Consider the following 27,792-nt stretch of genomic DNA (forward strand, 5'->3'; position numbering starts at 1 on the left):
TTAACGCATACCTCGCTCCCTCACAGTGACGAATTAACACAGAAATTGCGTCGCTACGAAATACTATGTGTTCTGTGACATCTCCTTCTAAATTGAGTAACTATTCTATGGAAACGACTGGATATAATCTGGGCCACGAGTTTCTACTTTCCGATGCACTATTCCTTCTTTACTGCATCCCTCGCTCCCTCACATTGACTAATTAACACAGAAATTTGGTAGCTATGAAATACTATGTGTTCTGTGACATCCCCTTCTAAACTGAGTAACGTTTCTATGGAAATCACTGGATATTGTTTGGGCCACGAGTTTCTCCTGTCCGATGCACTATTCCTTCTTTACTGCATCCCTCGCTCCCTCACATGGACTAATTAACACAGCAATTGTGTCGCTATGAAATACTATGGGTTCTATGCATCTCCTACTTAATTGAGTAACTTTTCTATGGAAACGACAGGATATTCTTTTGGGCCCCGAGCTTTTCCTGTCCGAAGCACTATTCCTCCTTTAACGCATCCCTCGCTCCCTCACATTGGCGAATTAACACAGAAATTGCGTCGCTATGAGATACTATGGGTTCTATGTCACCTCCTTCTAAATTGAGTAACGTTTCTATGGAAACGACTGGATATTCTTTTGCGCCGCGAGTTTCTCCTGTCCGATGCACTATTCCTTCTTTAACGCATCCCTCGCTCCCTCACATTAACGAATTAAAACAGAAATTGCGTCGCTATGAAATACTATGGGTTCTATGCGTCTCCTTCTACATTGAGTAACGTTTCTATGGAAACGACTGGAAATTCTTTTGGGCCACGAGTTTCTCCAGTCCGATGCACTATTCCTCCTTTAACGCATCCCTCGCTCCCTCTAATTGAAGAATTAACACAGGAATTGCGTCGCTATGAAATACCATGGGTTCTATGCATCTCCTTCTAAATTGAGTAACGTTTCTATGGAAACGACTGGATTATTTTTGGGCCACGAGTTTCTCCAGTCCGATGCACTATTCCTCCTTTAACGCATCCCTCACTCCCTTACATTGACGAATTAACACAGAAATTGCGTCGCTATGAAATACTATGGGTTCTGTGACATCTCCTTCTAAATTGAGTAACGTTTCTATGGAAACGACTGGATATTATTTGGGCCTCGAGTTTCTCCTGTCCGATGCACTTTTCCTTCTATAACGCATCCCTCGCTCCCTATCACATTGACGAATTAACACAGAAATTGCGTCGCTATGAAATACTATGTGTTCAATGCATCTCCTTCTAAATAGATAACGTTCCTATGGAAACGACTGGATATTCTTTTGGGCCACAAGTTTCTCCTATCCGATGCACTATTCCTTCTTTAACGCATCCCTCGCTCCCTCACATTGACGAATTAAAACAGAAATTGCGTCGCTATGAAATACTATATGTTCTATGCATCTCCTTCTACATTGTGTGACGTTTCTATGTAAACGACTGTATATTCTTTTGGGCCACGAGTTTCTCCTGTCCGATGCACTATTCCTCCTTTAACGCATCCCTCGCTCCCTCACATTGTCGAATTAACACAGAAATTGCGTCGCTATGAGATACTATGGTTTCTATGACATCTCCTTCTAGATTGAGTAACGTTTCTATGGAAACGACTTTATATTCTTTTAGGCCACGAGTTTCTCCAGTCCGATGCACTATTCCATCTCTAACGCATCCCTCGCTCCCTCACATTGCCGAATTAATACAGAAATTGCGTCGCTATGCAATACTATGGGTTCTATACATCTCCTTCTAAATTGAGTAACGTTTCTATGGATACGACTGGATATTCTTTTGGGCCACGAGTTTCTCCTGTCCGATGCACTATTCCTTTTTTACTCCATCGCTCGCTCCCTCACATTGACTTATAAACATAGAGATTGTGTCGCTATGAAATACTATGGGTTCTATGAATCTCCTTCTATTTTGAGTAACGTTTCTATGGAAACGACTGGATATTTTTTGGGCCACGAGTTTCTCCTGTCCGATTCACTATCCCTCCTTTAACGCATCCCTCGCTCCCTCACATTGATGAATTAACACAGAAATTGTGTCGCTATGAAATACTATGGGTTCTATGCATCTCCTTCTAAATAGAGTAACGTTTCTATGGAAACGACTGGATATTCTTTTGGGCCACGAGTTTCTCCTGTCCGATGCACTATTCCATCTTTAACGCATCCCTCGCTCCCTCACAGTGACGAATTAACACAGAAATTGCGTCGCTACGAAATACTATGTGTTCTGTGACATCTCCTTCTAAATTGAGTAACGTTTCTATGGAAACGACTGGATATGCTTTATGGAAACGAGTTTCTCCTGTCCGATGCACTGTTCCTTCTCTAACGCATCCCTCGCTCCCTCACATTGACTAATTAACACGGAAATTGCGTCGCTATGAAATACTATGGGTTCTTTGACATCTCCTTTTAAATTGAGTAACGTTTCTATGGAAACGACTGGATTTTCTTTTGGGCCACGAGTTACTCCTGTCCGATACACTATTCGTTCTTTATTGCATCCCTCGCTCCCTTACTTTGACTAATTAACACAGAAATTGTGTCGCTATGAAATACTATGTGTTCTATGCATCTCCTTCTAAATTGAGTAACGTTTCTGTGCAAACGACTGGATATTCTTTTGGGCCACGAGTTTCTCCTGCCCGATGCACTATTCCTCCGTTAACGCATCCCTCGCTCACTCACATTGACGAATTCACACAGAAATTGCGTCGCTATGAAATACTATGGGTTCTATGACATCTTCTTCTAAATTGAGTAATGTTTCTATGGAAACGACTGGATATTCTTTTGGGCCAGGAGTTTCTCCTGTCCGATGCACTATTCCTTCCTTTCTGCATCCCTTGCTCCCTTACATTGACTAATTAACACAGAAATTGTGTCGCTATGAAATACTATGGGTTCTATGCATCTCCTTCTAAATAGAGTAACGTTTCTATGGAAACGACTGGATATTCTTTTGGGCCACGAGTTTCTCCTGTCCGATGCACTATTCCTTCTTTACTGCATCCCTCGCCCCCTCAAATTGAGTAATTAACACAGAAATTGTGTCGCTATGGAATACTATGGGTTCTATGCATCTCCTTCTAAATTGAGTAACGTTTCTATGGAAACGACTGGATATTCTTTTGAGCCACGAGTTTCTCCTGTCCGATGCACTATTCCTCCTTTAACGCATCCCTCGCTCCCTCACATTGGCGAATTAACACAGAAATTGCGTCGCTATGAGATACTATGGGTTCTATCTCATCTCCTTCTAAATTGAGTAACGTTTCTATGGAAACGACTGGATATTCTTTTGGGCCACGAGTTTCTCCTGTCCGATGCACTATTCCATCTTTAACGCATCCCTCGCTCCCTCACAGTGACGAATTAACACAGAAATTGCGTCGCTACGAAATACTATGTGTTCTGTGACATCTCCTTCTAAATTGAGTAACGTTTCTATGGAAACGACTGGATATGCTTTATGGAAACGAGTTTCTCCTGTCCGATGCACTGTTCCTTCTCTAACGCATCCCTCGCTCCCTCACATTGACTAATTAACACGGAAATTGCGTCGCTATGAAATACTATGGGTTCTTTGACATCTCCTTTTAAATTGAGTAACGTTTCTATGGAAACGACTGGATTTTCTTTTGGGCCACGAGTTACTCCTGTCCGATACACTATTCGTTCTTTATTGCATCCCTCGCTCCCTCACTTTGACTAATTAACACAGAAATTGTGTCGCTATGAAATACTATGTGTTCTATGCATCTCCTTCTAAATTGAGTAACGTTTCTGTGCAAACGACTGGATATTCTTTTGGGCCACGAGTTTCTCCTGCCCGATGCACTATTCCTCCGTTAACGCATCCCTCGCTCACTCACATTGACGAATTCACACAGAAATTGCGTCGCTATGAAATACTATGGGTTCTATGACATCTTCTTCTAAATTGAGTAATGTTTCTATGGAAACGACTGGATATTCTTTTGGGCCAGGAGTTTCTCCTGTCCGATGCACTATTCCTTCCTTTCTGCATCCCTTGCTCCCTTACATTGACTAATTAACACAGAAATTGTGTCGCTATGAAATACTATGGGTTCTATGCATCTCCTTCTAAATAGAGTAACGTTTCTATGGAAACGACTGGATATTCTTTTGGGCCACGAGTTTCTCCTGTCCGATGCACTATTCCTTCTTTACTGCATCCCTCGCCCCCTCAAATTGAGTAATTAACACAGAAATTGTGTCGCTATGGAATACTATGGGTTCTATGCATCTCCTTCTAAATTGAGTAACGTTTCTATGGAAACGACTGGATATTCTTTTGAGCCACGAGTTTCTCCTGTCCGATGCACTATTCCTCCTTTAACGCATCCCTCGCTCCCTCACATTGGCGAATTAACACAGAAATGTGGTTGCTATGAAATACTATGTGTTCTGTGACATCCCCTTCTAAATTGAGTAACGTTTCTATGGAAACGACTGGATATTATTTGGGCCACGAGTTTCTCCTGTCCGATGCTCTATTCCTTCTTTACTGCATCCCTCGTTCCCTCACATGGACTAATTAACACAGCAATTGTGTCGCTATGAAATACTGTGGGTTCTATGCATCTCCTACTTAATTGAGTAACTTTTCTATGGAAACGACTGGATATTTTTTTGGGCCAAGAATTTCTCATGTCCGATGCACTATTCCGTCTTTAACGCATCCCTCGCTCCCTCACATTGACGAATTAACACAGAAATTGCGTCGCTATGAGATACTATGGGTTCTATCTCATCTCCTTCTAAATTGAGTAACGTTTCTATGGAAACGACTGGATATTCTTTTGGGCCACGAGTTTCTCCTGTCCGATGCACTATTCCATCTTTAACGCATCCCTCGCTCCCTCACAGTGACGAATTAACACAGAAATTGCGTCGCTACGAAATACTATGTGTTCTGTGACATCTCCTTCTAAATTGAGTAACGTTTATATGGAAACGACTGGATATTATTTGGGCCACGAGTTTCTACTGTCCGATGCACTATTCCTTCTTTACTGCATCCCTCGCTCCCTGACATTGACTAATTAACACAGAAATTGTGTCGCTATGAAATACTATGGCTTCTATGCATCTCCTTCTAAATTGAGTAACGTTTCTATGGAAACGACAGGATATTTTTTGGGCCACGAGTTTCTCCTGTCCGATGCACTATCCCTTTTTTAACGCATCCCTCGCTCCCTCACATTGACGAATTAACACAGAAATTGCGTCGCTATGAAGTACTATGGGTTCTATGCATCTCCTTCTAAATTGAGTAACGTTTCTATGGAAACGACTGGATATTCTTTTGGGCCACGAGTTTCTCCTGTCCGATGCACTATTCCTTCTTTAACGCATCCCTCGCTCCCTCACATTGACGAATTAACACAGAAATTGCGTCGCTATGAGATACTATGAGTTCTATATCATCTCCTTCTAAATTGAGTAACGTTTCTATGGAAACGACCGGATATTCTTTTGGGCCACGAGTTTCTCCTGTCCGATGCACTATTCCATCTTTAACGCATACCTCGCTCCCTCACAGTGACGAATTAACACAGAAATTGCGTCGCTACGAAATACTATGTGTTCTGTGACATCTCCTTCTAAATTGAGTAACTATTCTATGGAAACGACTGGATATAATTTGGGCCACGAGTTTCTACTGTCCGATGCACTATTCCTTCTTTACTGCATCCCTCGCTCCCTCACATTGACTAATTAACACAGAAATTTGGTAGCTATGAAATACTATGTGTTCTGTGACATCCCCTTCTAAACTGAGTAACGTTTCTATGGAAATCACTGGATATTGTTTGGGCCACGAGTTTCTCCTGTCCGATGCACTATTCCTTCTTTACTGCATCCCTCGCTCCCTCACATGGACTAATTAACACAGCAATTGTGTCGCTATGAAATACTATGGGTTCTATGCATCTCCTACTTAATTGAGTAACTTTTCTATGGAAACGACAGGATATTCTTTTGGGCCCCGAGCTTTTCCTGTCCGAAGCACTATTCCTCCTTTAACGCATCCCTCGCTCCCTCACATTGACGAATTAACACAGAAATTGCGTCGCTATGAGATACTATGGGTTCTATGTCACCTCCTTCTAAATTGAGTAACGTTTCTATGGAAACGACTGGATATTCTTTTGCGCCGCGAGTTTCTCCTGTCCGATGCACTATTCCTTCTTTAACGCATCCCTCGCTCCCTCACATTAACGAATTAAAACAGAAATTGCGTCGCTATGAAATACTATGGGTTCTATGCGTCTCCTTCTACATTGAGTAACGTTTCTATGGAAACGACTGGAAATTCTTTTGGGCCACGAGTTTCTCCAGTCCGATGCACTATTCCTCCTTTAACGCATCCCTCGCTCCCTCACATTGAAGAATTAACACAGGAATTGCGTCGCTATGAAATACCATGGGTTCTATGCATCTCCTTCTAAATTGAGTAACGTTTCTATGGAAACGACTGGATTATTTTTGGGCCACGAGTTTCTCCAGTCCGATGCACTATTCCTCCTTTAACGCATCCCTCACTCCCTTACATTGACGAATTAACACAGAAATTGCGTCGCTATGAAATACTATGGGTTCTGTGACATCTCCTTCTAAATTGAGTAACGTTTCTATGGAAACGACTGGATATTATTTGGGCCTCGAGTTTCTCCTGTCCGATGCACTTTTCCTTCTATAACGCATCCCTCGCTCCCTATCACATTGACGAATTAACACAGAAATTGCGTCGCTATGAAATACTATGTGTTCAATGCATCTCCTTCTAAATAGAAAACGTTCCTATGGAAACGACTGGATATTCTTTTGGGCCACAAGTTTCTCCTATCCGATGCACTATTCCTTCTTTAACGCATCCCTCGCTCCCTCACATTGACGAATTAAAACAGAAATTGCGTCGCTATGAAATACTATGGGTTCTATGCATCTCCTTCTACATTGTGTGACGTTTCTATGTAAACGACTGTATATTCTTTTGGGCCACGAGTTTCTCCTGTCCGATGCACTATTCCTCCTTTAACGCATCCCTCGCTCCCTCACATTGACGAATTAACACAGAAATTGCGTCGCTATTAGATACTATGGTTTCTATGACATCTCCTTCTAGATTGAGTAACGTTTCTATGGAAACGACTGGATATTCTTTTAGGCCACGAGTTTCTCCAGTCCGATGCACTATTCCATCTCTAACGCATCCCTCGCTCCCTCACATTGACGAATTAATACAGAAATTGCGTCGCTATGCAATACTATGGGTTCTATACATCTCCTTCTAAATTGAGTAACGTTTCTATGGATACGACTGGATATTCTTTTGGGCCACGAGTTTCTCCTGTCCGATGCACTATTCCTTTTTTACTCCATCGCTCGCTCCCTCACATTGACTTATAAACATAGAGATTGTGTCGCTATGAAATACTATGGGTTCTATGAATCTCCTTCTATTTTGAGTAACGTTTCTATGGAAACGACTGGATATTTTTTGGGCCACGAGTTTCTCCTGTCCGATTCACTATCCCTCCTTTAACGCATCCCTCGCTCCCTCACATTGATGAATTAACACAGAAATTGCCTCGCTATGAAATACTATGGGTTCTGTGACATCTCCTTCTAAATTGAGTAACGTTTCTATGGAAACCACTGGATATGCTTTATGGAAACGAGTTTCTCCTGTCCGATGCACTGTTCCTTCTCTAACGCATCCCTCGCTCCCTCACATTGACTAATTAACACGGAAATTGCGTCGCTATGAAATACTATGGGTTCTTTGACATCTCCTTTTAAATTGAGTAACGTTTCTATGGAAACGACTGGATTTTCTTTTGGGCCACGAGTTACTCCTGTCCGATACACTATTCGTTCTTTATTGCATCCCTCGCTCCCTCACTTTGACTAATTAACACAGAAATTGTGTCGCTATGAAATACTATGTGTTCTATGCATCTCCTTCTAAATTGAGTAACGTTTCTGTGCAAACGACTGGATATTCTTTTGGGCCACGAGTTTCTCCTGCCCGATGCACTATTCCTCCGTTAACGCATCCCTCGCTCACTCACATTGACGAATTCACACAGAAATTGCGTCGCTATGAAATACTATGGGTTCTATGACATCTTCTTCTAAATTGAGTAATGTTTCTATGGAAACGACTGGATATTCTTTTGGGCCAGGAGTTTCTCCTGTCCGATGCACTATTCCTTCCTTTCTGCATCCCTTGCTCCCTTACATTGACTAATTAACACAGAAATTGTGTCGCTATGAAATACTATGGGTTCTATGCATCTCCTTCTAAATAGAGTAACGTTTCTATGGAAACGACAGGATATTCTTTTGGGCCACGAGTTTCTCCTGTCCGATGCACTATTCCTTCTTTACTGCATCCCTCGCCCCCTCAAATTGAGTAATTAACACAGAAATTGTGTCGCTATGGAATACTATGGGTTCTATGCATCTCCTTCTAAATTGAGTAACGTTTCTATGGAAACGACTGGATATTCTTTTGAGCCACGAGTTTCTCCTGTCCGATGCACTATTCCTCCTTTAACGCATCCCTCGCTCCCTCACATTGGCGAATTAACACAGAAATGTGGTTGCTATGAAATACTATGTGTTCTGTGACATCCCCTTCTAAATTGAGTAACGTTTCTATGGAAACGACTGGATATTATTTGGGCCACGAGTTTCTCCTGTCCGATGCTCTATTCCTTCTTTACTGCATCCCTCGTTCCCTCACATGGACTAATTAACACAGCAATTGTGTCGCTATGAAATACTGTGGGTTCTATGCATCTCCTACTTAATTGAGTAACTTTTCTATGGAAACGACTGGATATTCTTTTGGGCCAAGAATTTCTCATGTCCGATGCACTATTCCGTCTTTAACGCATCCCTCGCTCCCTCACATTGACGAATTAACACAGAAATTGCGTCGCTATGAGATACTATGGGTTCTATCTCATCTCCTTCTAAATTGAGTAACGTTTCTATGGAAACGACTGGATATTCTTTTGGGCCACGAGTTTCTCCTGTCCGATGCACTATTCCATCTTTAACGCATCCCTCGCTCCCTCACAGTGACGAATTAACACAGAAATTGCGTCGCTACGAAATACTATGTGTTCTGTGACATCTCCTTCTAAATTGAGTAACGTTTATATGGAAACGACTGGATATTATTTGGGCCACGAGTTTCTACTGTCCGATGCACTATTCCTTCTTTACTGCATCCCTCGCTCCCTGACATTGACTAATTAACACAGAAATTGCGTCGCTATGAAATACTATGGCTTCTATGCATCTCCTTCTAAATTGAGTAACGTTTCTATGGAAACGACAGGATATTTTTTGGGCCACGAGTTTCTCCTGTCCGATGCACTATCCCTTTTTTAACGCATCCCTCGCTCCCTCACATTGACGAATTAACACAGAAATTGCGTCGCTATGAAGTACTATGGGTTCTATGCATCTCCTTCTAAATTGAGTAACGTTTCTATGGAAACGACTGGATATTCTTTTGGGCCACGAGTTTCTCCTGTCCGATGCACTATTCCTTCTTTAACGCATCCCTCGCTCCCTCACATTGACGAATTAACACAGAAATTGCGTCGCTATGAGATACTATGAGTTCTATATCATCTCCTTCTAAATTGAGTAACGTTTCTATGGAAACGACTGGATATTCTTTTGGGCCACGAGTTTCTCCTGTCCGATGCACTATTCCATCTTTAACGCATACCTCGCTCCCTTACAGTGACGAATTAACACAGAAATTGCGTCGCTACGAAATACTATGTGTTCTGTGACATCTCCTTCTAAATTGAGTAACGTTTCTATGGAAACGACTGGATATAATTTGGGCCACGAGTTTCTACTGTCCGATGCACTATTCCTTCTTTACTGCATCCCTCGCTCCCTGACATTGACTAATTAACACAGAAATTTGGTAGCTATGAAATACTATGTGTTCTGTGACATCCCCTTCTAAACTGAGTAACGTTTCTATGGAAAGGACTGGATATTGTTTGGGCCACGAGTTTCTCCTGTCCGATGCACTATTCCTTCTTTACTGCATCCCTCGCTCCCTCACATGGACTAATTAACACAGCAATTGTGTCGCTATGAAATACTATGGGTCCTATGCATCTCCTACTTAACTGAGTAACTTTTCTATGGAAACGACAGGATATTCTTTTGGGCCACGAGCTTCTCCTGTCCGAAGCACTATTCCTCCTTTAACGCATCCCTCGCTCCCTCACATTGACGAATTAACACAAAAATTGCGTCGCTATGAGATACTATGGGTTCTATGTCATCTCCTTCTAAATTGAGTAACGTTTCTATGGAAACGACTGGATATTCTTTTGGGCCACGAGTTTCTCCTGTCCGATGCACTATTCCTTCTTTAACGCATCCCTCGCTCCCTCACATTAACGAATTAAAACAGAAATTGCGTCGCTATGAAATACTATGGGTTCTATGCGTCTCCTTCTACATTGAGTAACGTTTCTATGGAAACGACTGGAAATTCTTTTGGGCCACGAGTTTCTCCTGTCCGATGCACTATTTCTCCTTTAACGCATCCCTCGCTCCCTCACATTGACGAATTAACACAGGAATTGCGTCGCTATGAAATACCATGGGTTCTATGCATCTCCTTCTAAATTGAGTAACGTTTCTATGGAAACGACTGGATCTTTTTTTGGCCACGAGTTTCTCCAGTCCGATGCACTATTCCTCCTTTAACGCATCCCTCACACCCTCACATTGACGAATTAACACAGAAATTGCGTCGCTATGAAATACTATGGGTTCTGTGACATCTATTTCTAAATTGAGTAACGTTTCTATGGAAACGACTGGATATTATTTGGGCCTCGAGTTTCTCCTGTCCGATGCACTATTCCTTCTATAACGCATCCCTCGCTCCCTCACATTGACGAATTAACACAGAAATTGCGTCGCTATGTAATACTATGTGTTCAATGTATCTCCTTCTAAATTGAAAACGTTTCTATGGAAACGACTGGATATTCTTTTGGGCCACAAGTTTCTCCTATCCGATGCACTATTCCTTCTTTAACGCATCCCTCGCTCCCTCACATTGACGAATTAAAACAGAAATTGCGTCGCTATAAAATACTATGGATTCTATGCATCTCCTTCTACATTGTGTAACGTTTCTATGTAAACGACTGTATATTCTTTTGGGCCACGAGTTTCTCCTGTCCGATGCACTATTCCTCCTTTAACGCATCCCTCGCTCCCTCACATTGACGAATTAACACAGAAATTGCGTCGCTATGAGATACTATGGGTTCTATGACATCTTCTTCTAGATTGAGTAACGTTTCTATGGAAACGACTGTATATTCTTTTGGGCCACGAGTTTCTCCAGTCCGATGCACTATTCCATCTTTAACGCATCCCTCGCTCCGTCACATTGCCGAATTAACACAGAAATTGCGTCGCTATGCAATACTATGGGTTCTATACATCTCCTTCTAAATTGAGTAACGTTTCTATGGATACGACAGGATATTCTTTTGGGCCACGAGTTTCTCCTGTCCGATGCACTATTCCTTCTTTACTCCATCGCTCGCTCCCTCACATTGACTTATTAACACAGAGATTGTGTCGCTATGAAATACTATGGGTTCTATGAATCTCCTTCTATTTTGAGTAACGTTTCTATGGAAACGACTGGATATTTTTTGGGCCACGAGTTCCTCCTGTCCGATGCACTATCCCTCCTTTAACGCATCCCTCGCTCCCTCACATTGATGAATTAACACAGAAATTGCCTCGCTATGAAATACTATGGGTTCTGTGACATCTCCTTCTAAATTGAGTAACGTTTCTATGGAAACGACTGGATATGCTTTTGGGAAACGAGTTTCTCCTGTCCGATGCACTATTCCTTCTCTAACGCATCCCTCGCTCCCTCACATTGACTAATTAACACGGAAATTGCGTCCCTATGAAATACTATGGGTTCTTTGACATCTCCTTTTAAATTGAGTAACGTTTCTATGGAAACGACTGGATTTTCTTTTGGGCCACGAGTTACTCCTTTCCGATGCACTATTCGTTCTTAATTGCATCCCTCGCTCCCTCACTTTGACTAATTAACACAGAAATTGTGTCGCTATGAAATACTATGTGTTCTATGCATCTCCTTCTAAATTGTGTAACGTTTCTATGCAAACGACTGGATATTCTTTTGGGCCACGAGTTTCTCCTGCCCGATGCACTATTCCTCCTTTAACGCATCCCTCGCTCACTCACATTGACGAATTAACACAGAAATTGAGTCGCTATGAAATACTATGGGTTCTATGCATCTCCTTCTAAATAGAGTAACGTTTCTATGGAAACGACTGGATATTCTTTTGGGCCACGAGTTTCTCCTGTCCGATGCACTATTCCTTCTTTACTGCATCCCTCGCTCCCTCAAATTGACTAATTAACACAGAAATTGTGTCGCTATGAAATACTATGGGTTCTATGCATCTCCTTCTAAATTGAGGAACGTTTCTATGGAAACGACTGGATATTCTTTTGAGCCACGAGTTTCTCCTGTCCGATGCACTATTCCTCCTTTAACGCATCCCTCGCTCCCTTACATTGGCGAATTAACACAAATGTGGTAGCTATCAAATACTATGTGTTCTGTGACATCCCCTTCTAAATTGAGTAACGTTTCTATGGAAACGACTGGATATTATTTGGGCCACGAGTTTCTCCTGTCCGATGCTCTATTCCTTCTTTACTGCATCCCTCGTTCCCTCAAATGGACTAATTAACACAGCAATTGTGTCGCTATGAAATACTGTGTGTTCTATGCATCTCCTACTTAATTGAGTAACTTTTCTATGGAAACGACTGGATATTCTTTTGGGCCAAGAATTTCTCCTGTCCGATGCACTATTCCGTCTTTAACGCATCCCTCGCTCCCTCACATTGACGAAATAACACAGAAATTGTGTCGCTATGAAACACTATGGGTTCTATGCATCTCCTTCTAAATTGAGTAACGTTTCTATGGAAAGAACTGGATATCCTTTTGGGCCACGAGTTTCTCCTGTCCGATGCAGTATTCCTTCTTTAACGCATCCCTCGCTCCCTCACATTGACGAATTAAAACAGAAATTGCGTCGCTATGAAATACTATGGGTTCTATGCATCTCCATCTAAATTGAGTAAAGTTTCTATGGAAACGACTGGATATTCTTTTGGGCCACGAGCTTCTCCTGTCCGAAGCACTATTCCTCCTTTAACGCATCCCTCGCTCCCTCACATTGACGAATTAACACAGAAATTGCGTCGCTATGAGAGACTATGGGTTCCATGTCATCTCCTTCTAAATTGAGTAACGTTTCAATGGAAACGACTGGATATTCTTTTGGGCCACGAGTTTCTCCTGTCCGATGCACTATTCCATCTTTAACGCATCCCTCGCTCCCTCACAGTGACGAATTAACACAGAAATTGCGTCGCTACGAAATACTATGTGTTTTGTGACATCTCCTTCTAAATTGAGTAACGTTTATATGGAAACGACTGGATATTATTTGGGCCACGAGTTTCTACTGTCCGATGCACTATTCCTTCTTTACTGCATCCCTCGCTCCCTGAAATTGACTAATTAAGACAGAAATTGTGTCGCTATGAAATACTATGGCTTCTATGCATCTCCTTCTAAATTGAGTAACGTTTCTATGGAAACGACAGGATATTCTTTTGGGCCACGAGTTTCTCCTGTCCGATGAACTATCCCTTTTTTAACGCATCCCTCGCTCCCTCACATTGACGAATTAACACAGGAATTGCGTCGCTATGAAATACCATGGGTTGTATGCATCTCCTTCTAAATTGGGTAACGTTTCTATGGAAACGACCGGATATTTTTTGGGCCACGAGTTTCTCCAGTCCGATGCACTATTCCTCCTTTAACGCATCCCTCACTCCCTCACATTGACGAATTAACACAGAAATTGCGTCGCTACGAAATACTATGGGTTCTGTGACATCTCCTTCTAAATTGAGTAACGTTTCTATGGAAACGACTGGATATTATTTGGGCCTCGAGTTTCTCCTGTCCGATGCACTATTCCTTCTTTACTGCATCCCTCGCTCACTCACATTGACTAATTAACACAGAAAATGTGTCGCTATGAAATACTATGGGTTCTATGCATCTCCTTCTAAATTGAGTAACGTTTCTATGGAAACGACTGGATATTCTTTTGGGCCACGAGTTTCTCCTCTCCGATGCACTATTCCTTCTTTAACGCATCCCTCGCTCCCTCAAATTGACGAATTAACACAGAAATTGTGTGGCTATGAAATACTATGGGTTCTATGCATCTCCTTCTAAATTGAGTAACGTTTCTATGGAAACGACTGTATATTCTTTTGGGCCACGAGTTTCTCCTGTCCGATGCACTATTCCTCCTTTAACGCATCCCTCGCTCCCTCACATTCACGAATTAACACAGAAATTGCGTCGCTATGAGATACTATGGGTTCTATGACATCTCCTTCTAGATTGAGTAACGTGTCTATGGAAACGACTGGATATTCTTTTAGGCCACGAGTTTCTCCAGTCCGATGCACTATTCCATCTTTAACGCATCCCTCGCTCCCTCACATTGCCGAATTAACACACAAATTGCGTCGCTATGCAATACTATGGGTACTATACATCTCCTTCTAAATTGAGTAACGTTTCTATGGATACGACTGGATATTCTTTTGGGCCACGAGTTTCTCCTGTCCGATGCACTATTCCTTCTTTACTCCATCGCTCGCTCCCTCACATTGACTTATTAACACAGAGATTGTGTCGCTATGAAATACTATGGGTTCTATGCATCTCCTTCTAATTTGAGTAACGTTTCTATGGAAACGACTGGATATTTTTTGGGCCACGAGTTTCTCCTGTCCGATGCACTATCCCTCCTTTAACGCATCCCTCGCTCCCTCACATTGATGAATTAACACAGAAATTGCCTCGCTATGAAACACTATGGGTTCTGTGACATCTCCTTCTAAATTGAGTAACGTTTCTATGGAAACGACTGGATATTCTTTTGGGAAACGAGTTTCTCCTGTCCGATGCACTATTCCTTCTCTAACGCATCCCTCGCTCCCTCACATTGACTAATTAACACGGAAATTGCGTCGCTATGAAATACTATGGTTTCTATGACATCTCCTTCTAAATTGAGTAACGTTTCTATGGAAACGACTCGATTTTCTTTTGGGCCACGAGTTACTCCTTTCCGATGCACTATTCGTTCTTTATTGCTTCCCTCGCTCATTCACTTTGATTAATTAACACAGAAATTGTGTCGCTATGAAATACTATGGGTTCTATGCATCTCCTTCTAAATTGAGTAACGTTTCTATGCAAACGACTGGATATTCTTTTGGGCCACGAGTTTCTCCTGCCCGATGCACTATTCCTCCTTTAACGCATCCCTCGCTCACTCACATTGACGAATTAACACAGAAATTGCGTCGCTATGAAATACTATGGGTTCTATGACATCTCCTTCTAAATTAAGTAACGTTTCTATGGAAACGACTGGATTTTCTTTTGGGCCACGAATTTATCCTGTCCGATGCACTATTCGTTTTTTATTGCATCCCTCGCTCCCTCACCTTGACTAATTAACACAGAAATTGTGTCGCTATGAAATACTATGGGTTCTATGCATCTCCTTCTAAATTGAGTAACGTTTCTGTGCAAACGACTGGATATTCTTTTGGGCCACGAGTTTCTCCTGCCCGATGCACTATTCCTCCGTTAACGCATCCCTCGCTCACTCACATTGACGAATTCACACAGAAATTGCGTCGCTATGAAATACTATGGGTTCTATGACATCTTCTTCTAAATTGAGTAATGTTTCTATGGAAACGACTGGATATTCTTTTGGGATAGGAGTTTCTCCTGTCCGATGCACTATTCCTTCCTTTCTGCATCCCTTGCTCCCTTACATTGACTAATTAACACAGAAATTGTGTCGCTATGAAATACTATGGGTTCTATGCATCTCCTTCTAAATAGAGTAACGTTTCTATGGAAACGACTGGATATTCTTTTGGGCCACGAGTTTCTCCTGTCCGATGCACTATTCCTTCTTTACTGCATCCCTCGCCCCCTCAAATTGAGTAATTAACACAGAAATTGTGTCGCTATGGAATACTATGGGTTCTATGCATCTCCTTCTAAATTGAGTAACGTTTCTATGGAAACGACTGGATATTCTTTTGAGCCACGAGTTTCTCCTGTCCGATGCACTATTCCTCCTTTAACGCATCCCTCGCTCCCTCACATTGGCGAATTAACACAGAAATGTGGTTGCTATGAAATACTATGTGTTCTGTGACATCCCCTTCTAAATTGAGTAACGTTTCTATGGAAACGACTGGATATTATTTGGGCCACGAGTTTCTCCTGTCCGATGCTCTATTCCTTCTTTACTGCATCCCTCGTTCCCTCACATGGACTAATTAACACAGCAATTGTGTCGCTATGAAATACTGTGGGTTCTATGCATCTCCTACTTAATTGAGTAACTTTTCTATGGAAACGACTGGATATTTTTTTGGGCCAAGAATTTCTCATGTCCGATGCACTATTCCGTCTTTAACGCATCCCTCGCTCCCTCACATTGACGAATTAACACAGAAATTGCGTCGCTATGAGATACTATGGGTTCTATCTCATCTCCTTCTAAATTGAGTAACGTTTCTATGGAAACGACTGGATATTCTTTTGGCCACGAGTTTCTCCTGTCCGATGCACTATTCCATCTTTAACGCATCCCTCGCTCCCTCACAGTGACGAATTAACACAGAAATTGCGTCGCTACGAAATACTATGTGTTCTGTGACATCTCCTTCTAATTGAGTAACGTTTATATGGAAACGACTGGATATTATTTGGGCCACGAGTTTCTACTGTCCGATGCACTATTCCTTCTTTACTGCATCCCTCGCTCCCTGACATTGACTAATTAACACAGAAATTGTGTCGCTATAAAATACTATGGCTTCTATGCATCTCCTTCTAAATTGAGTAACGTTTCTATGGAAACGACAGGATATTTTTTGGGCCACGAGTTTCTCCTGTCCGATGCACTATCCCTTTTTTAACGCATCCCTCGCTCCCTCACATTGACGAATTAACACAGAAATTGCGTCGCTATGAAGTACTATGGGTTCTATGCATCTCCTTCTAAATTGAGTAACGTTTCTATGGAAACGACTGGATATTCTTTTGGGCCACGAGTTTCTCCTGTCCGATGCACTATTCCTTCTTTAACGCATCCCTCGCTCCCTCACATTGACGAATTAACACAGAAATTGCGTCGCTATGAGATACTATGAGTTCTATATCATCTCCTTCTAAATTGAGTAACGTTTCTATGGAAACGACCGGATATTCTTTTGGGCCACGAGTTTCTCCTGTCCGATGCACTATTCCATCTTTAACGCATACCTCGCTCCCTCACAGTGACGAATTAACACAGAAATTGCGTCGCTACGAATACTATGTGTTCTGTGACATCTCCTTCTAAATTGAGTAACTATTCTATGGAAACGACTGGATATAATTTGGGCCACGAGTTTCTACTGTCCGATGCACTATTCCTTCTTTACTGCATCCCTCGCTCCCTCACATTGACTAATTAACACAGAAATTTGGTAGCTATGAAATACTATGTGTTCTGTGACATCCCCTTCTAAACTGAGTAACGTTTCTATGGAAATCACTGGATATTGTTTGGGCCACGAGTTTCTCCTGTCCGATGCACTATTCCTTCTTTACTGCATCCCTCGCTCCCTCACATGGACTAATTAACACAGCAATTGTGTCGCTATGAAATACTATGGGTTCTATGCATCTCCTACTTAATTGAGTAACTTTTCTATGGAAACGACAGGATATTCTTTTGGGCCCCGAGCTTTTCCTGTCCGAAGCACTATTCCTCCTTTAACGCATCCCTCGCTCCCTCACATTGACGAATTAACACAGAAATTGCGTCGCTATGAGATACTATGGGTTCTATGTCACCTCCTTCTAAATTGAGTAACGTTTTTATGGAAACGACTGGATATTCTTTTGCGCCGCGAGGTTTCTCCTGTCCGATGCACTATTCCTTCTTTAACGCATCCCTCGCTCCCTCACATTAACGAATTAAAACAGAAATTGCGTCGCTATGAAATACTATGGGTTCTATGCGTCTCCTTCTACATTGAGTAACGTTTCTATGGAAACGACTGGAAATTCTTTTGGGCCACGAGTTTCTCCAGTCCGATGCACTATTCCTCCTTTAACGCATCCCTCGCTCCCTCACATTGAAGAATTAACACAGGAATTGCGTCGCTATGAAATACCATGGGTTCTATGCATCTCCTTCTAAATTGAGTAACGTTTCTATGGAAACGACTGGATTATTTTTGGGCCACGAGTTTCTCCAGTCCGATGCACTATTCCTCCTTTAACGCATCCCTCACTCCCTTACATTGACGAATTAACACAGAAATTGCGTCGCTATGAAATACTATGGGTTCTGTGACATCTCCTTCTAAATTGAGTAACGTTTCTATGGAAACGACTGGATATTATTTGGGCCTCGAGTTTCTCCAGTCCGATGCACTTTTCCTTCTATAACGCATCCCTCGCTCCCTATCACATTGACGAATTAACACAGAAATTGCGTCGCTATGAAATACTATGTGTTCAATGCATCTCCTTCTAAATAGAAAACGTTCCTATGGAAACGACTGGATATTCTTTTGGGCCACAAGTTTCTCCTATCCGATGCACTATTCCTTCTTTAACGCATCCCTCGCTCCCTCACATTGACGAATTAAAACGGAAATTGCGTCGCTATGAAATACTATGGGTTCTATGCATCTCCTTCTACATTGTGTGACGTTTCTATGTAAACGACTGTATATTCTTTTGGGCCACGAGTTTCTCCTGTCCGATGCACTATTCCTCCTTTAACGCATCCCTCGCTCCCTCACATTGACGAATTAACACAGAAATTGCGTCGCTATGAGATACTATGGTTTCTATGACATCTCCTTCTAGATTGAGTAACGTTTCTATGGAAACGACTGGATATTCTTTTAGGCCACGAGTTTCTCCAGTCCGATGCACTATTCCATCTCTAACGCATCCCTCGCTCCCTCACATTGCCGAATTAATACAGAAATTGCGTCGCTATGCAATACTATGGGTTCTATACATCTCCTTCTAAATTGAGTAACGTTTTCTATGGATACGACTGGATATTCTTTTGGGCCACGAGTTTCTCCTGTCCGATGCACTATTCCTTTTTTACTCCATCGCTCGCTCCCTCACATTGACTTATAAACATAGAGATTGTGTCGCTATGAAATACTATGGGTTCTATGAATCTCCTTCTATTTTGAGTAACGTTTCTATGGAAACGACTGGATATTTTTGGGCCACGAGTTTCTCCTGTCCGATTCACTATCCCTCCTTTAACGCATCCCTCGCTCCCTCACATTGATGAATTAACACAGAAATTGCCTCGCTATGAAATACTATGGGTTCTGTGACATCTCCTTCTAAATTGAGTAACGTTTCTATGGAAACCACTGGATATGCTTTATGGAAACGAGTTTCTCCTGTCCGATGCACTGTTCCTTCTCTAACGCATCCCTCGCTCCCTCACATTGACTATTAACACGGAAATTGCGTCGCTATGAAATACTATGGGTTCTTTGACATCTCCTTTTAAATTGAGTAACGTTTCTATGGAAACGACTGGATTTTCTTTTGGGCCACGAGTTACTCCTGTCCGATACACTATTCGTTCTTTATTGCATCCCTCGCTCCCTCACTTTGACTAATTAACACAGAAATTGTGTCGCTATGAAATACTATGTGTTCTATGCATCTCCTTCTAAATTGAGTAACGTTTCTGTGCAAACGACTGGATATTCTTTTGGGCCACGAGTTTCTCCTGCCCGATGCACTATTCCTCCGTTAACGCATCCCTCGCTCACTCACATTGACGAATTCACACAGAAATTGCGTCGCTATGAAATACTATGGGTTCTATGACATCTTCTTCTAAATTGAGTAATGTTTCTATGGAAACGACTGGATATTCTTTTGGGCCAGGAGTTTCTCCTGTCCGATGCACTATTCCTTCCTTTCTGCATCCTTGCTCCCTTACATTGACTAATTAACACAGAAATTGTGTCGCTATGAAATACTATGGGATCTATGCATCTCCTTCTAAATAGAGTAACGTTTCTATGGAAACGACAGGATATTCTTTTGGGCCACGAGTTTCTCCTGTCCGATGCACTATTCCTTCTTTACTGCATCCCTCGCCCCCTCAAATTGAGTAATTAACACAGAAATTGTGTCGCTATGGAATACTATGGGTTCTATGCATCTCCTTCTAAATTGAGTAACGTTTCTATGGAAACGACTGGATATTCTTTGAGCCACGAGTTTCTCCTGTCCGATGCACTATTCCTCCTTTAACGCATCCCTCGCTCCCTCACATTGGCGAATTAACGACAGAAATGTGGTTGCTATGAAATACTATGTGTTCTGTGACATCCCCTTCTAAATTGAGTAACGTTTCTATGGAAACGACTGGATATTATTTGGGCCACGAGTTTCTCCTGTCCGATGCTCTATTCCTTCTTACTGCATCCCTCGTTCCCTCACATGGACTAATTAACACAGCAATTGTGTCGCTATGAAATACTGTGGGTTCTATGCATCTCCTACTTAATTGAGTAACTTTTCTATGGAAACGACTGGATATTCTTTTGGGCCAAGAATTTCTCATGTCCGATGCACTATTCCGTCTTTAACGCATCCCTCGCTCCCTCGCATTGACGAATTAACACAGAAATTGCGTCGCTATGAGATACTATGGGTTCTATCTCATCTCCTTCTAAATTGAGTAACGTTTCTATGGAAACGACTGGATATTCTTTTGGGCCACGAGTTTCTCCTGTCCGATGCACTATTCCATCTTTAACGCATCCCTCGCTCCCTCACAGTGACGAATTAACACAGAAATTGCGTCGCTACGAAATACTATGTGTTCTGTGACATCTCCTTCTAATTGAGTAACGTTTATATGGAAACGACTGGATATTAATTGGGCCACGAGTTTCTACTGTCCGATGCACTATTCCTTCTTTACTGCATCCCTCGCTCCCTGACATTGACTAATTAACACAGAAATTGCGTCGCTATGAAATACTATGGCTTCTATGCATCTCCTTCTAAATTGAGTAACGTTTCTATGGAAACGACAGGATATTTTTTGGGCCACGAGTTTTCTCCTGTCCGATGCACTATCCCTTTTTTAAACGCATCCCTCGCTCCCTCACATTGACGAATTAACACAGAAATTGCGTCGCTATGAAGTACTATGGGTTCTATGCATCTCCTTCTAAATTGAGTAACGTTTCTATGGAAACGACTGGATATTCTTTTGGGCCACGAGTTTCTCCTGTCCGATGCACTATTCCTTCTTAACGCATCCCTCGCTCCCTCACATTGACGAATTAACACAGAAATTGCGTCGCTATGAGATACTATGAGTTCTATATCATATCCTTCTAAATTGAGTAACGTTTCTATGGAAACGACTGGATATTCTTTTGGGCCACGAGTTTCTCCTGTCCGATGCACTATTCCATCTTTAACGCATACCTCGCTCCCTTACAGTGACGAATTAACACAGAAATTGCGTCGCTACGAAATACTATGTGTTCTGTGACATCTCCTTCTAAATTGAGTAACGTTTCTATGGAAACGACTGGATATGATTTGGGCACGAGTTTCTACTGTCCGATGCACTATTCCTTCTTTACTGCATCCCTCGCTCCCTGACATTGACTAATTAACACAGAAATTTGGTAGCTATGAAATACTATGTGTTCTGTGACATCCCCTTCTAAACTGAGTAACGTTTCTATGGAAAGGACTGGAAATATTGTTTGGGCCACGAGTTTCTCCTGTCCGATGCACTATTCTTCTTTACTGCATCCCTCGCCCCCTCACATGGACTAATTAACACAGCAATTGTGTCGCTATGAAATACTATGGGTCCTATGCATCTCCTACTTAACTGAGTAACTTTTCTATGGAAACGACAGGATATTCTTTTGGGCCACGAGCTTCTCCTGTCCGAAGCACTATTCCTCCTTTAACGCATCCCTCGCTCCCTCACATTGACGAATTAACACAAAAATTGCGTCGCTATGAGATACTATGGGTTCTATGTCATCTCCTTCTAAATTGAGTAACGTTTCTATGGAAACGACTGGATATTCTTTTGGGCCACGAGTTTCTCCTGTCCGATGCACTATTCCTTCTTTAACGCATCCCTCGCTCCCTCACATTAACGAATTAAAACAGAAATTGCGTCGCTATGAAATACTATGGGTTCTATGCGTCTCCTTCTACATTGAGTAACGTTTCTATGGAAACGACTGGAAATTCTTTTGGGCCACGAGTTTCTCCTGTCCGATGCACTATTTCTCCTTTAACGCATCCCTCGCTCCCTCACATTGACGAATTAACACAGGAATTGCGTCGCTATGAAATACCATGGGTTCTATGCATCTCCTTCTAAATTGAGTAACGTTTCTATGGAAACGACTGGATCTTTTTTTGGCCACGAGTTTCTCCAGTCCGATGCACTATTCCTCCTTTAACGCATCCTCACACCCTCACATTGACGAATTAACACAGAAATTGCGTCGCTATGAAATACTATGGGTTCTGTGACATCTATTTCTAAATTGAGTAACGTTTCTATGGAAACGACTGGATATTATTTGGGCCTCGAGTTTCTCCTGTCCGATGCACTATTCCTTCTATAACGCATCCCTCGCTCCCTCACATTGACGAATTAACACAGAAATTGCGTCGCTATGTAATACTATGTGTTCAATGTATCTCCTTCTAAATTGAAAACGTTTCTATGGAAACGACTGGATATTCTTTTGGGCCACAAGTTTCTCCTATCCGATGCACTATTCCTTCTTTAACGCATCCCTCGCTCCCTCACATTGACGAATTAAAACAGAAATTGCGTCGCTATAAAATACTATGGATTCTATGCATCTCCTTCTACATTGTGTAACGTTTCTATGTAAACGACTGTATATTCTTTTGGGCCACGAGTTTCTCCTGTCCGATGCACTATTCCTCCTTTAACGCATCCCTCGCTCCCTCACATTGACGAATTAACACAGAAATTGCGTCGCTATGAGATACTATGGGTTCTATGACATTCTCCTTCTAGATTGAGTAACGTTTCTATGGAAACGACTGTATATTCTTTTGGGCCACGAGTTTCTCCAGTCCGATGCACTATTCCATCTTTAACGCATCCCTCGCTCCGTCACATTGCCGAATTAACACAGAAATTGCGTCGCTATGCAATACTATGGGTTCTATACATCTCCTTCTAAATTGAGTAACGTTTCTATGGATACGACAGGATATTCTTTTGGGCCACGAGTTTCTCCTGTCCGATGCACTATTCCTTCTTTACTCCATCGCTCGCTCCCTCACATTGACTTATTAACACAGAGATTGTGTCGCTATGAAATACTATGGGTTCTATGAATCTCCTTCTATTTTGAGTAACGTTTCTATGGAAACGACTGGATATTTTTTGGGCCACGAGTTCCTCCTGTCCGATGCACTATCCCTCCTTTAACGCATCCCTCGCTCCCTCACATTGATGAATTAACACAGAAATTGCCTCGCTATGAAATACTATGGGTTCTGTGACATCTCCTTCTAAATTGAGTAACGTTTCTATGGAAACGACTGGATATGCTTTTGGGAAACGAGTTTCTCCTGTCCGATGCACTATTCCTTCTCTAACGCATCCCTCGCTCCCTCACATTGACTAATTAACACGGAAATTGCGTCCCTATGAAATACTATGGGTTCTTTGACATCTCCTTTTAAATTGAGTAACGTTTCTATGGAAACGACTGGATTTTTCTTTTGGGCCACGAGTTACTCCTTTCCGATGCACTATTCGTTCTTAATTGCATCCCTCGCTCCCTCACTTTGACTAATTAACACAGAAATTGTGTCGCTATGAAATACTATGTGTTCTATGCATCTCCTTCTAAATTGTGTAACGTTTCTATGCAAACGACTGGATATTCTTTTGGGCCACGAGTTTCTCCTGCCCGATGCACTATTCCTCCTTTAACGCATCCCTCGCTCACTCACATTGACGAATTAACACAGAAATTGAGTCGCTATGAAATACTATGGGTTCTATGCATCTCCTTCTAAATAGAGTAACGTTTCTATGGAAACGACTGGATATTCTTTTGGGCCACGAGTTTCTCCTGTCCGATGCACTATTCCTTCTTTACTGCATCCCTCGCTCCCTCAAATTGACTAATTAACACAGAAATTGTGTCGCTATGAAATACTATGGGTTCTATGCATCTCCTTCTAAATTGAGGAACGTTTCTATGGAAACGACTGGATATTCTTTTGAGCCACGAGTTTCTTCTGTCCGATGCACTATTCCTCCTTTAACGCATCCCTCGCTCCCTTACATTGGCGAATTAACACAAATGTGGTAGCTATCAAATACTATGTGTTCTGTGACATCCCCTTCTAAATTGAGTAACGTTTCTATGGAACGACTGGATTTTATTTGGGCCACGAGTTTCTCTGTCCGATGCTCTATTCCTTCTTTACTGCATCCCTCGTTCCCTCAAATGGACTAATTAACACAGCAATTGTGTCGCTATGAAATACTGTGTGTTCTATGCATCTCCTACTTAATTGAGTAACTTTTCTATGGAAACGACTGGATATTCTTTTGGGCCAAGAATTTCTCCTGTCCGATGCACTATTCCGTCTTTAACGCATCCCTCGCTCCCTCACATTGACGAAATAACACAGAAATTGTGTCGCTATGAAACACTATGGGTTCTATGCATCTCCTTCTAAATTGAGTAACGTTTCTATGGAAAGAACTGGATATCCTTTTGGGCCACGAGTTTCTCCTGTCCGATGCAGTATTCCTTCTTTAACGGCATCCTCGCTCCCTCACATTGACGAATTAAAACAGAAATTGCGTCGCTATGAAATACTATGGGTTCTATGCATCTCCATCTAAATTGAGTAAAGTTTCTATGGAAACGACTGGATATTCTTTTGGGCCACGAGCTTCTCCTGTCCGAAGCACTATTCCTCCTTTAACGCATCCTCGCTCCCTCACATTGACGAATTAACACAGAAATTGCGTCCGCTATGAGAACTATGGGTTCCATGTCATCTCCTTCTAAATTGAGTAACGTTTCAATGGAAACGACTGGATATTCTTTGGGCCACGAGTTTCTCCTGTCCGATGCACTATTCCATCTTTAACGCATCCCTCGCTCCCTCACAGTGACGAATTAACACAGAAATTGCGTCGCTACGAAATACTATGTGTTTTTGTGACATCTCCTTCTAAATTGAGTAACGTTTATATGGAAACGACTGGATATTATTTGGGCCACGAGTTTCTACTGTCCGATGCACTATTCCTTCTTTACTGCATCCCTCGCTCCTGAAATTGACTAATTAACACAGAAATTGTGTCGCTATGAAATACTATGGCTTCTATGCATCTCCTTCTAAATTGAGTAACGTTTCTATGGAAACGACAGGATATTCTTTTGGGCCACGAGTTTCCTCTGTCCGATGAACTATCCCTTTTTTAACGCATCCCTCGCTCCCTCACATTGACGAATTAACACAGGAATTGCGTCGCTATGAAATACCATGGGTTGTATGCATCTCCTTCTAAATTGGGTAACGTTTCTATGGAAACGACCGGATATTTTTTGGGCCACGAGTTTCTCCAGTCCGATGCACTATTCCTCCTTTAACGCATCCCCTCACTCCCTCACATTGACGAATTAACACAGAAATTGCGTCGCTACGAAATACTATGGGTTCTGTGACATCTCCTTCTAAATTGAGTAACGTTTCTATGGAAACGACTGGATATTATTTGGGCCTCGAGTTTCTCCTGTCCGATGCACTATTCCTTCTTTACTGCATCCCTCCGCTCACTCACATTGACTAATTAACACAGAAAATGTGTCGCTATGAAATACTATGGGTTCTATGCATCTCCTTCTAATTGAGTAACGTTTCTATGGAAACGACTGGGATATTCTTTTGGGCCACGAGTTTCTCCTCTCCGATGCACTATTCCTTCTTTAACGCATCCCTCGCTCCCTCAAATTGACGAATTAACACAGAAATTGTGTGGCTATGAAATACTATGGGTTCTATGCATCTTCCTTCTAAATTGAGTAACGTTTCTATGGAAACGACTGTATATTCTTTTGGGCCACGAGTTTCTCCTGTCCGATGCACTATTCCTCCTTTAACGCATCCCTCGCTCCCTCACATTCACGAATTAACACAGAAATTGCGTCGCTATGAGATACTATGGGTTCTATGACATCTCCTTCTAGATTGAGTAACGTGTCCTATGGAAACGACTGGATATTCTTTTAGGCCACGAGTTTCTCCAGTCCGATGCACTATTCCATCTTTAACGCATCCCTCCGCTCCCTCACATTGCCGAATTAACACACAAATTGCGTCGCTATGCAATACTATGGGTACTATACATCTCCTTCTAAATTGAGTAACGTTTTCTATGGATACGACTGGATATTCTTTTGGGCCACGAGTTTCTCCTGTCCGATGCACTATTCCTTCTTTACTCCATCGCTCGCTCCTCACATTGACTTATTAACACAGAGATTGTGTTCGCTATGAAATACTATGGTTCTATGCATCTCCTTCTAATTTGAGTAACGTTTCTATGGAAACGACTGGATATTTTTTGGGCCACGAGTTTCTCCTGTCCGATGCACTATCCCTCCTTTAACGCATCCCTCGCTCCCTCACATTGATGAATTAACACAGACATTGCCTCGCTATGAAACACTATGGGTTCTGTGACAATCTCCTTCTAAATTGAGTAACGTTTCTATGGAAACGACTGGATATTCTTTTGGGAAACGAGTTTCTCCTGTCCGATGCACTATTCCTTCTCTAACGCATCCCTCGCTCCCTCACATTGACTAATTAACACGGAAATTGCGTCGCTATGAAATACTATGGTTTCTATGACATCTCCTTCTAAATTGAGTAACGTTTCTATGGAAACGACTCGATTTTCTTTTGGGCCACGAGTTACTCCTTTCCGATGCACTATTCGTTCTTTATTGCTTCCCTCGCTCATTCACTTTGATTAATTAACACAGAAATTGTGTCGCTATGAAATACTATGGGTTCTATGCATCTCCTTCTAAATTGAGTAACGTTTCTATGCAAACGACTGGATATTCCTTTTGGGCCACGAGTTTCTCCTGCCCGATGCACTATTCCTCCTTTAACGCATCCCTCGCTCACTCACATTGACGAATTAACACAGAAATTGCGTCGCTATGAAATACTATGGGTTTCTATGACATCTCCTTCTAAATTAAGTAACCGTTTCTATGGAAACGACTGGATTTTCTTTGGGCCACGAATTTATCCTGTCCGATGCACTATTCGTTTTTTATTGCATCCCTCGCTCCCTCACCTTGACTAATTAACACAGAAATTGTGT

This window comes from Schistocerca piceifrons, chromosome 4, assembly GCF_021461385.2.
Source record: "Schistocerca piceifrons isolate TAMUIC-IGC-003096 chromosome 4, iqSchPice1.1, whole genome shotgun sequence".
NCBI lineage: Eukaryota > Metazoa > Arthropoda > Insecta > Orthoptera > Acrididae > Schistocerca > Schistocerca piceifrons.